The following is an 11517-nucleotide window of genomic DNA, read 5'->3' on the forward strand; positions in this document are numbered from 1 at the left end:
TCACCACTCCTGCGGCGTCTCGCCGACACCCATGACCAGGCTGGAGGCAGCTCCCAGAAGGTCCTGCACCCTAGAGGGCTTCGTCGAGCTCCAGAACAAACCCGGGCGGCGGGGCGAGGAAGACCCGCTCCTCGGGCTCCTGGGAAGGAAAGAAAGCTAAAGAGAGCCCGAGCGGAGCTGCGCTTCACGCCGAAGTTTCCCGTTTGAATCGTCTGGAGTTGTAAGTGGTTTCTGATTGAACACAGCTGTCTAGCTGCTGGCTACGGGGCGCGCGGAGGAGGCGGGGCCAGAAAGAGAAAAGCGGCGGCGGGGGGAGCCCGCAGGAGGCCGAGCTGAGACGTGCAGGGAAGAGCTCTCTAGGACCCAAGTGATTCCAGGACCCAAGTCCAGGAGGGAGAAGAGAAACAGGCTAAGATACCTGAGTAATTGTGCAGAAAAAAATAAAAACAAAAACCAACACCTTCCCTCCTGGAAGCCACTTGCCACGATTCAATAACGTCAGGACAAATCTGAACACTGTACATCAGGCCACGCTGTGCACTTCTCACGGCACATTAAGATTTTACAAGAGTGTAGGGCTGTTATTTTCCCTGATCAGTCTAAAGTCAACACCGAGGGTGTAAATTCACTGTCAAACTCCCTCTGTCGCTGCGGGCAGATTACACTTTCTGCATGTCCATAATAAAGATCAAGATGCCCCATCCCTTGAAAGATGTAAGACAAGCTCAAATAACCTTTCGTCCCCAAGGCCCAGACCATCCTTAAATATATTACATTCCCATCCTCTTCAGCCCCCAGACCTTCCTTTAAAATCTTACTGCGCATCTGAGCAGAGCTAGATTTGTATTTCTGGGGCTTGGAGTATGAATCAGAAAAGATTTAAGGGCTGTTATATCCAGTGAACTCCTGGAGCCAGAGCTTCCCTTCAGCCTGGAGTTAAAAACAAGGCGGGGAGGGGATTTTCTCTCCATAAAGGTTAAAGTCCCACTGAACTTGAGATGCACTGGAACGTGTCTGATCCTTTAAAACAGCAGGTCTTCGGGATTAACGGTCTCTTTCTACACAATGGAAACAAACTGTCTCCAACTCCAATGACAGACCTTGGCATTTCCTGAAGCCTTCTATGAAAAAGCCATTGTATTGTACATTAGCAAGGTCTTTTTTTCTTTCTTTCCCTAAATAGAATGTTTACTTTGCTTTGTAAGAAAGAGCAAAGAGTTTTGCATTTGCATATATCTGCTTGCCCATCTGCCTTCCTGTTGAGTTCATTCATTGCCTGACTTCAGACACTAAAGGGATGAAGAAGAGTTTGTGCTGCTTTGGAGCCCTGAGTCCTACCTTCTGGGGCACTGCCAGACTACAGCACATTGGGAGAAATTCTTTTGCATGGGGGGGGGGGGGGGGGGGGGGGGGAAGCCGCATTATTTTACTTATTTATTCATTCAAACTTGTTGAGAACTGACTGTGTGCTTGAAGTTGGAGATGGTGAAAGAGTATCTACATATGTAAAAGGCTAATAGGCAAAGTGTCCCTATGGGAGTTTGACCAGGAGTTCTATTGCTCGCTATGATGTGTACTGACCAACAGGGGGTGGCGTGGAATGAAGGCCCTGGCCAGCAGCTGGAAGGCCCCGATTGGCCCTGATCACTGGCCAGGACTAGGGATCCTACCTGTGCATGAATTTTGTGCACCAGGCCTCTAGTAAAAATATAAAGAAGATCCAAGCACTAACCTTGTCCATAGTGCTTATAGTCTCATAAAACTTACTGTATTTTTCCATGTATAAGACACCCCCATGTATAAGATGCCCCCCACTTTTCCAACCCCAAATTAAGAAATCAATATTTTAAACATTTTGCTGGTTTTCCTCTTAAGTTCTTCTTCTTTTTTGGCATCTTAAGGAGTTGTTCTTCCTGTTTTCTCCACTGTCTGATTATACACTCAGTGGGAGGAGGTCCAAATTGTCTCTCTCCAGCTCTATTTCCATGCTCTTTTGCATAGCTGATTACATTCAATTTGAATTTTGCAGAGTAAGACAATCACTTACCAGTATTTATCTTTTTATTTTTTGACATCTTTATGGGCTCAGAACGCTTCCGTCCCTGTTGCATCTGCACAGTCTCCACCTCCACCTCCAATTACCGCATCAGCTGACATCAGTAACAGTAGGGCTCGTGATTGGAGGAAGCCTGTTTGACAAGGTATGGGCAGCTATGTACCTGTGCGGCTCCCTCCTTAGCTGACTTCCGTGTATAAGACGCCCCTCAATTTTCAGTCTGATAATTTTAGAAAAAAGTAGCATCTTATACATGGAAAAATATGGTAAATAAAGGCCTGTCTGTTGTGGTAAATGGTTAGAGTGTCAGCCCTTGCGCTGAAGGGTTGCAGGTTCAATTCTGGCCCCAGTCGGGTGAGTGTGGGAAGCAACTGATCAATGTATCTCTGTTTCTCTCTCTCTCTCTCCCTTCTTCCCTCTTCCCTCTCTCCCTTCCATTCTTTTTTTAAAAAAATCAATGGAAAAAATATCCTCCAGTTGAGGATTAACACACAAAAAGTAAATAAAAATGAAAATTCTAGACAGAAAATGATACTTGCTATAAATGCAGTACAAATGAAGACCTACTCAGTTCAGAAAAGGAAGTAGGATTTGGGCTGAGCTGGGCTAGAGAAGAGTCTGTAAAGGAATCTTAGGAGAGGCAGCATGTGAGCTGATCTTTGAAGAATGGCTCAACCCAGCAGAAATGGGGAGTAAGAACAAGGTATATCCGCCAGTGGGACCCCTGGGAGGGAAAGTGTGGATGGAGACTGGAATGTGCACAGCATGTGTGGAGACATTCCTTTCTGGGATGGAACCCGGATGAGATGAGTGAGTTGAAGCCAACTCATGCACAGTTTTGAGTGTGAGGTTGAAGAAATGGGGCGTCTGATAAGCAATGGAGAGCCACTAAATGTTTTTGAGCACAGAAATAACAGGATCAGAACTGTGCTTTTATACATTCCAGAGAATCTGTATCACACTCATGAGTAACTAACATGAATTCAAATAGACTAGTGCTGAGTGTTTAAAAAAACATATTTTAAAAGAAAGTAGTTAAGGTGTATTAAGAAACATTTTCATTCTAGATGGCCACTAAAACCAAGCAGATGACTTAATCTGATAGTCAACAAAAAGAAAAGTGATCTCTTCCAAAAGTGGAGGAAAAACTGGCAATGTTAAATTATTAAGAAGCAATATGTCTGTAGATTTTGCTTTATGGGCAATATAAGGCATTTTAAAGAGTAATGTTAACAATAAGAAATTTTCTTCTTAAGCAATAACTTTAATACTCAACCACCACAAAAGATGCAATTCCACTACCATCTGGCAGCAGTAAATATGGTAAATTGAAAGTGGGAAATGGACATGCCAAGTGGACTATACACCAACATACTAGCAAGAGGCTACAAGGGCATGATTTAAGTTGGGGCAATGGGAATGGACAGGAGAGAGCAGAAGCTATAAAAAGAGAGTGGACAGAAATTGTGTGGAAAAAGAAGAACTTAAAAATGACTTGTAGATCTAGAACTTGTTTGAACAGGATTTTGGGCAATGTCCTAAAAAAGCGGGGGGTGGGGGTGGGGGGAGGAAAGGGGAGAATAGCAGAGAGGAAATGGGTATTCCAGAGAATAAATAGGTTAAGAAGGAAACTATGTTTGGGATATCATAAGTTGAAGGTGGCATCTAGATATTGGGCCAGGTCAGAAACTCACCAGCAAGGGAAAACAAGGACCTCACCCTCAGGGCAACCTATTCTTCCCTAGCATAGTGCTGGTCATTCTGTTTGGACGCCTGATCTTTCATGTTGTTGGTCAGGCCGTTTAGACCCCCTGAAATTCCTCTCTAAAGATAACATCTAGGCCTCCGTTATATTTCAGCTCCAAGCCCAGAAAAGCAACAAAATCAGACATGGCTGCCTCAGGACCAGCTACATTGACTACTGACTCCCTGCCCTGGCACTGAGCAATCAGTGGAGACCACAACCCTGAAAAAGCACACCTGGAAAGCTTATGAATATTCTATTAAGGACCTCCCCTGAAAACTCCCCTAAGATTTCCACCTGAGAGAGATAAATAACTCAGGACAAAGGACACAGTGCGCACTCTCCCTCCAAGGAGCATGCCTTTGCCATTCCCTTCCTCTCCTTCTCCCACAGGCACATATCCCCCAACCTCTAAGGGACCCCATGAGACTTGCAATCAGGGGAGCAATGGGCAGTGGCAGCTCCTCCCGGGCTAACTCCCTGAACCTGTCTCCAAGGCCCTGACTTCTCAGTGAGCCAGAGCAGCCCAGCCTAGACTTTTCTGTTGCTTTTTCTATTCCCTTCCTTGTTTCACTGTTCTAAGTACGTTTTCCTGCCATCATGGACCCAATACCCTTTGGCTCAGTGCTGTATATATAGCTCTTTCCTTTGGATATTTCCACCCCCTAACTCCTTTTCCTTAAATAAATTCAAATTTTCTTTAATCACCATCTGAGATGGCTATTTAGCCTGCTTGCCACCACTAATTTTAACCTTTCCGAGATGTTCAGCAGAAAGGTTAAAATGGAGCTATAGAGATACGCCAGGGTTGAGATAGAGATGGAGTGGAGGCTTGGGGTTACCCCTATTAGAATAGTAAATGAGCCCAGCTGGTGTGGCTCAGCAGTTGAGCCTAGACCCAAGAACTAAGAGGTCAACCATTGGATTCACAGTGGGGGATGTGCAGGAGGCAGCTGATTGATGATGTTCTTCTCTCACTGATGTTTCTATTTCTCTGTCCCTCTCCCTTCCTCTCTCTCTCTTAAAAAAATCAATAAAAACATATTTTAAACAAAGAATAATAAATGAAACAGAAATGAGGTAAAGATTACCAAGGAGGACAGGATAAAGAAAAGAGAAGTGGTCTGAAGACATTACCTTAAGGAAAGTGTTTTCCATGGAGGCAAAAAAATAAAAGAGGAAATGGTGGGGAAAGCCACTTGCAGAAATGGGAAGATAACCAGGAGAACTCTGAGTCTGGGAGTCTAAAGGAGATGTTGTCAGGACAGAAGGGGCTATATGCTATATATGCTATAGGGTGGGTTTGGCAAGGAGGAGAAGCCTGAAGACTGATAAAAGTCCATTTCAAAGACATTACTGTCCTTCAAAGGTACATTTCTACAAAGCTGAGGAGACAGAACCCAGATTGCTACAAGGAATAATGAAGAACTGGGGGGATAACTGTGCACTACACTTTTTAAAAATATATATATTTTATTGATTTTTTACAGAGAGGAAGGGAGAGGGATAGAGAGTTAGAAACATCAATGAGAGAGAAGCATCGATCAGCTGCCTCCTGCACACCCCCTACTGGGGATGTGCCTGCAACCAAGGTACATGCCCTTGACTGGAATCGAACCTGGGACTCTTCAGTCCCCAGGCCGATGCTCTATCCAGTGAGCCAAACCGGCTAGGGCTGCACTACACTTTTCATAAATTTGATGGTGACAGGAAATCAGGAGGTGGGATAGTTTCTTAGAGTAGGTAAGCAATGTTGAGTAGAGAGTAGAATAGGCATATTTGTAGTCTGTGGCTAAGGGAAACCCTGGAGACCCAGAGAGAGAAGGAAGATGGAACAAAGTTCCTGAAAAGGGAAGGAAGGAAAGGACCAAGGACAAAACCCATGAGATTAGGTTTGCCATGGGCTTGGAGAAGAGGAGGGTTCCAATGCTCCTTCTAGGAGACCAGCAACAGTTGGGACAGCTGGAGAATTTATAGAGTAGTCAAAAGAAGGCCTCATACACAATAACTAATAGCACTTATTTGGAAAGTTATCATATGTCCTCTGTGTGATTGGGGTGGGGGGGGAATAAAGCCTGATGATAATTTATAATCAACTTAAGGCAAGGAAGACCATAAATTGTCTGTCACTGCAAGAATAGAATACTGGTGATCCCCACCCTTGATACTATTCAAGCATAGGTTAAAGGCTGATAGGACACACCGAAAACCAGTGGCATGTAGAATTTCATGCAACAAGGGGGAGTCCAAATCAGTTGTCTTCTAACCTAAGATTCCATAAAATTAAGAGTTTTTTTTTGTTTGTTTGTTTTTTGTTTTTGCTATAACTTAAATATCTTGTGATTTTTTTTAACCTTAGTCTGGGAATCTCTACTATCAAGAAATCTAAGATATTACTATAGACAAGAATGCAATGGAGTCAATATCCTACGGAGTTTCTCAGCATGTCATCTGAGCACACTAAAGGGGAATGAAGACCCAAGTGCAATTCCAGTATAATAAGAAAAAGGTCTCAAAATTAGCACTCACCATAGTTTACCAAGTATGTAACTGTGCATGCCTCAAATCCCTTCACAGTGTGGCTGCCTCAGCATGATCCCTCCAGAAGAGCTTCTCCAAGTTCTCCTTCTGCAAAGTGTAAGCTCCTATTCAGAAGTATGAGCAGGAAGTGGCAGGGGAATTTATCAAGGTCAGGGTGCAGGTCTGGGAGAAGAAGGAAAACCTCTTCTCACCTGCAATATCCTGAGGCCTGGTCCCCTCCTTCCTGGGCCTTGTTTTCTCTACAAGCTAATCTCTTCTTTACTCTTCTGGTCTCTGGGAGAAGAGGAGGCAGTGAGCAGTAGTCCTGGGAAAGCAGTTGCTGTTTGGATGAGTGGATGGGTCTGTGCACCAATCGCATGCTGTAGGTGCCCTGGCATTGCCTTTCTGCTACCAGTGCCAGTCTGGTCCTCTATGTGTGCCTGCTGACCTCAGTGATATCTATATAGCATGGATTCTATACTGGGTTTCTCTATATCCTCTACTGGCAATACACATCTTGGGCAAAGATCCTGACCTCCAGAATTAAGGAAATTGACTGAATCTTTGGGACTGGCTGACCTAAGCCCTCTGTCTTTACTCCTAGGGTATCCCAACCACCCTGGTCTGCCACAGGAGTCCACTGTGCTGAGTCAGGCTTGTCCTCCTGCAGCTCACACAAGGACCCAAGCTCCAAAGTTGCCCCCTTCCACCTTGACTCTCTTAAACTGAACAAAACATTGATACCTCAGACTCTAGGAAGAGAGCAGTCTACTTAAGCTAATTCACACAAAGGTGAAAAATACCCATAACCTTCTCAACTGGAGCCCGAAGTATTTGCATTGTAAAAAGAGAATGCTTTGAAATAATGTTAAGTTGGTGGGATTTCCTGAAGAAAAAAGTGACTTTTCAGGGGAAAGAAGGATTTCAAAATGCAGAGACAGCAGGAAGTCCTAGGCCTCTAAGTCCTTGAGGGCCATAAAAGTCAGGGAGCTCTCAAAAGTATATACTCAGAAGAATTTCCTGCCCTAAATCTCTAAGCCCACCCCACTCTCCCACCCTCTTGAGTCTAGAAATGTTTTCCCTATGCCAACTCCTGTGGCCCTCTGTTCAACCACCAAACCAGCTCTTCTCTCAATGGCCTGCCCATCACAAACATCATTTGCTCCAGGTACCACAACATAAAGAATTTGGGCAGCATTGCACTAGATGATCTTTGTCTTAGTCTCTAATGTCCTCAGAGAACAACATTAAAAACTGGAAGAAATCCTGCGATCACCTAGCTCATCCCTACATCCCATTTATATAGGTGAGGATATGTAGGGTCAGCAAGTTTGTGGCATTCATTCAAAAAAAGAAAAGCACTCAGTGTGCAGTTATTGTGTTGTACCTTAGGATTCAGTGGTGTGTGGGCAAAAAATCCTTGCTTTCCAGAGCTAGCATGCTTGGTGGGAAATGATTAATAAACAAGCAAGGAAGATAGTTACAGCTTGTGATGGTGCTATAAAAGAATTAAATAGGAGCTGTGATGAGGGAGAGCAGGCTCCTTAAGTGAAGCTGTCAGAGAAGGCCTTGATGAGGAGATAACATTGCAGCTTGACGGTCAAGAAGAAGCCTACTAGGCACTTCTCTGAGCAAGGACAAAATCTTGGGGCAGAAAAGGGCTTTACTTTTCCAATAAATTTCAATAAACTTCAAGTTTTATATTTAGTTTAAATTTTAATTAATAGGTAGAGAATGTGATGGAGCATGGTGAAAAAAATGATGGAGGAGCTAGACTATGCGGTGGGTGTGTAGGTCATAGATTTTATTCTTTGTGCATGGAGGTGCCACCGGAAGTCTTTAAGCAGGATAGAGATACAATCCAGTTTATGTTTTTAAAAGGCAAATCTATTCCTATACAAACTTTACCACTAGGAAATGTAAAAAATAGACAAAAGGAAGTCCCTTCTTTATAGAAGTATTCTTGTGAATAAATGAAGATGGATAGAATATCCCTATTATGCAACTGCTAATGAATTAATGGATTTAGATATAAAGCACAATGGATACTAATATTATAAAAAAAGACATACAACCAAACATATGACTTCTGATAGAAGAATACAATACCACCTATGAAGCCATCCTAGCAGTTGTTAACATGAAAGAACACGTAACATTACAGAGATGCAATCAGCAAAACCCAGACTATAACTTTACAGGACAAGCAGTCTGGTTTTTTCAACAAATCAATTGCAAGGAGGGGGAAAAGCAAGTGAACAAGTGAGATATTAATGGAAGAGGAATCCTACAGACATATCAATCAATATGTGGTCCTTATTAGGACCTTGATTCAAACACCCTGACTATAAAACAATTATGATATTTAAGAGACATTCAGAAATATACTTTTTGGATGTCTGATGATATTGAAAACTTACTAATTTTTAAGATGTGTTAATGGCCTTGTGGTTATACTTTAAAAGAGTCTTTACCTTTTATAGATCATGTTGAAATATTTAGGACTAAAATGATATAATATATGGAATTTGTGTCAAAATACTAGAGGAGGCAAGAAAATAGATGTGGTTCTCAATGAATTGATAACTATTAAAGTTGGGTGACAGGTATATGGGAATTCATGCTACTCTGTCCATTTGAATATATTTAAAGATCTTCATAATAAGAAATAACAAAATAGAATAATTTTGCTTTTATGTAAAGAGTGGGTGGTAGTGCCATACAAGTAAAGCAGGGAATCCTGTTAATGGTTATAGCAGTTATCTGGTAAGAGAATGTCTATGGCCTGAAACTCAGTGAAATAAATTAATGATGAGAAATGGATGAACTTGAAACATATTTAGATAAAAGTGACCAGGACTTGGTGAATGATTAGATGCAGGTAATAAGACTAAGAGAGGAATCAGAATGACTACCAGTTTGGGGGTTGAACAACTGGCTGTGGGGAAGGACTGGGTTTGGGAGAATCAAGAGTTCCATTTTAGACACGTTAAATTGGAGGTTCCTATTTGATATCTAAGAGGATGTCAATAGCAGCTGGATAAATGAGTTCTGGATTCAGGGGAGAGTCAGGCTAGACATATAGATTTGGAAGTCCTCAGCATGCAAGTTATAGTTGATGTTGAAAGCCACAAGCACACATGAGGCCACCTAGGGAGAGAGTGAGTTCAAAAAAAAGATGCAGTACCAAGACTTACCACTGAGAGGCTCAGATATTTCCAGGTTGGGGAGAGGAAAAGAATCAGCAAGGGAGGTCAAGGAAAAGCATTGACTGTCCTGTGGTTAGAGTGTTGGCCTGCACACAGAACGGTCATGGGTTCAATTCACCATCAAGGGCACATACCTGGGTTGTGGGTTTTCTTTCCACCCCCGGTTGGGGTTCATGTGGGAAGCAACCAGTCCATCTGTCTCTCTCACATTGATGTTTCTCTATCACTCTCCCCCCTTCCCCTCTCTCTTCAAAGCAAAGGGAAAAACATCCTCATGTGAGGATTAACAAAGAAGGAAGAGGAGGAGGAGAAGGAGGAGAAGGAGGAAGAGGAGAAGGATGAGCAGCAGTATTCACTGAGGAAGAGAAAAAATGAAGATATGACATCACAGATGCCAAGAGGTGAGTATTTCAAGGACACTGGCCATCTATGTGGAATGCTGCTGGGAGTTTGAAAAGTTGGCAACAAAGTAGTGTCCTTTAGTTATGGAGATGACCTTGAGAGGAGCAATTTCATTAAGTGATGGTGATGGATAGATTAGTATAGATTAAATAGTATCTAGAGAGTGAAAAAACTGAGAGAGAACATGGAGATTACTTTAGAGAAGCATGTTGCCCCAAACTTCACTACTGCTGAACTATCCGATGAGATCTTGAACCAAAGTCCAATGTCTATTTCTGAGCTTTTCTCGTTTTACTGCCCTTTCAGTCAAGTTATCTTGGAGTCCCTTAGCTGGGACTAGAGACTCTAGTTGTTAGCATAGTGGATCCCCCTAAACTGATAACTGAAGTCCGTTCCATTATTCTGGGTCTTTACCTTATTGTTTATGAAACTGGATACATTGCTTTTAGACCCAATGACTTAGTGCTGTAAAATAGATGGAATACAGAAGATAATTTGGTTAGTCTGTGTTTAAAATTTGCTAAGAAAAAAAATGTTTGAAAACTATTTCCAGATTAAATCTCACACATAGAACAAACAAAAATCTAGCCTCCTCCAACTGCAAATATGACTCAAGCATTAAGAAAGCACCCCTGTGGTGTTTGTCTGTCTCATTAATCACATTCATGAACTGCCTCACACACAGCCTAGTCATTCTAATAACATAAAATCATTTGGCGTCAATGCCCCTGACATTATCAGTGGGGAATTCCTAGTTGAGATTCACTAACTTATGCAAGCATCACATGATGCTTCAAAAACCTCTTGGTGGTCTGATAAGATATTTTGGAGCCTGAAACTTAGTATCTGTGTTGTCTTGTCTTAAATATTCAGAGTCTCTTTGAAAAATTTTTACTCATTTGTTCTCCAAATTTCTTTAAACTATATCAAATTATCTTTGGAAATGAAAAGTAATCAGTGGAGATTAAGGATTTGGACACCTAAGGGAGTTTTAAAAAATAAGTATTAGATCCTCCCAGGAGTACTTGTGTATAGTCAATCTCCTAGAAAGGAAAAAGAAAAATATACATTAAATAGATGCATGAAAATAGATATAGTAAAATTTGAAAAACATGTTTCAATTAAATGAATTCCAAATGCCTGCACTGCTATTTCTGGAGCTCCTTGGGGGGGCTAAGACAGCACAATTCCACTGCTGTCTTTAGCTAGAAAATGTTGCAGCAGCTGACCAAAAGGAGCAGAGAAATAATTAATATACTATAATGCCTCATAAACCCAATGACAAAGGAGGCAGTTCACCTGACATTGTGCCAAGCTGACAGGAGAAGACAGAAGGTCTGAGGCACAGGCTGGGGAAAGCCGTCAACCTAGGCTTTGAGTCCACGAAGTACCAGTGTACAATTCAGTTTTTAGTATCTTCACAGACTTATGCAATCATCAAGGAAGAAGTAAATCTATCTCTATTTGTAGATGATATCATCCCTGGAGAAAAGAGGTCTTATTTCTCTTTCTTCTCCTTTTTAAAAAAATTTGATTTTAGAGAAAGAGGGAGAGGGAGAGAGAGAGGGAGAGGGAGAGGGAAAGGG

General features: G+C 42.1%; 1 long non-coding RNA gene across 1 annotated transcript in view; it reads left to right on the forward strand.

Moving 5' to 3' along the window:
- Window positions 1-9857: 9857 nt before the first annotated feature.
- LOC106726148 overlaps window positions 9858-11517 on the forward strand; it is a 13137-nt gene continuing 11477 nt past the window's right edge. The window contains exon 1 of the long non-coding RNA XR_001362176.1: window positions 9858-9930. This is a non-coding gene — a long non-coding RNA (uncharacterized LOC106726148). The remainder of the gene's footprint in view (window positions 9931-11517) is intronic.

The sequence above is a fragment of the Myotis brandtii genome, unplaced genomic scaffold (assembly GCF_000412655.1).
Source record: "Myotis brandtii unplaced genomic scaffold, ASM41265v1 scaffold230, whole genome shotgun sequence".
Classification (NCBI taxonomy): domain Eukaryota; kingdom Metazoa; phylum Chordata; class Mammalia; order Chiroptera; family Vespertilionidae; genus Myotis; species Myotis brandtii.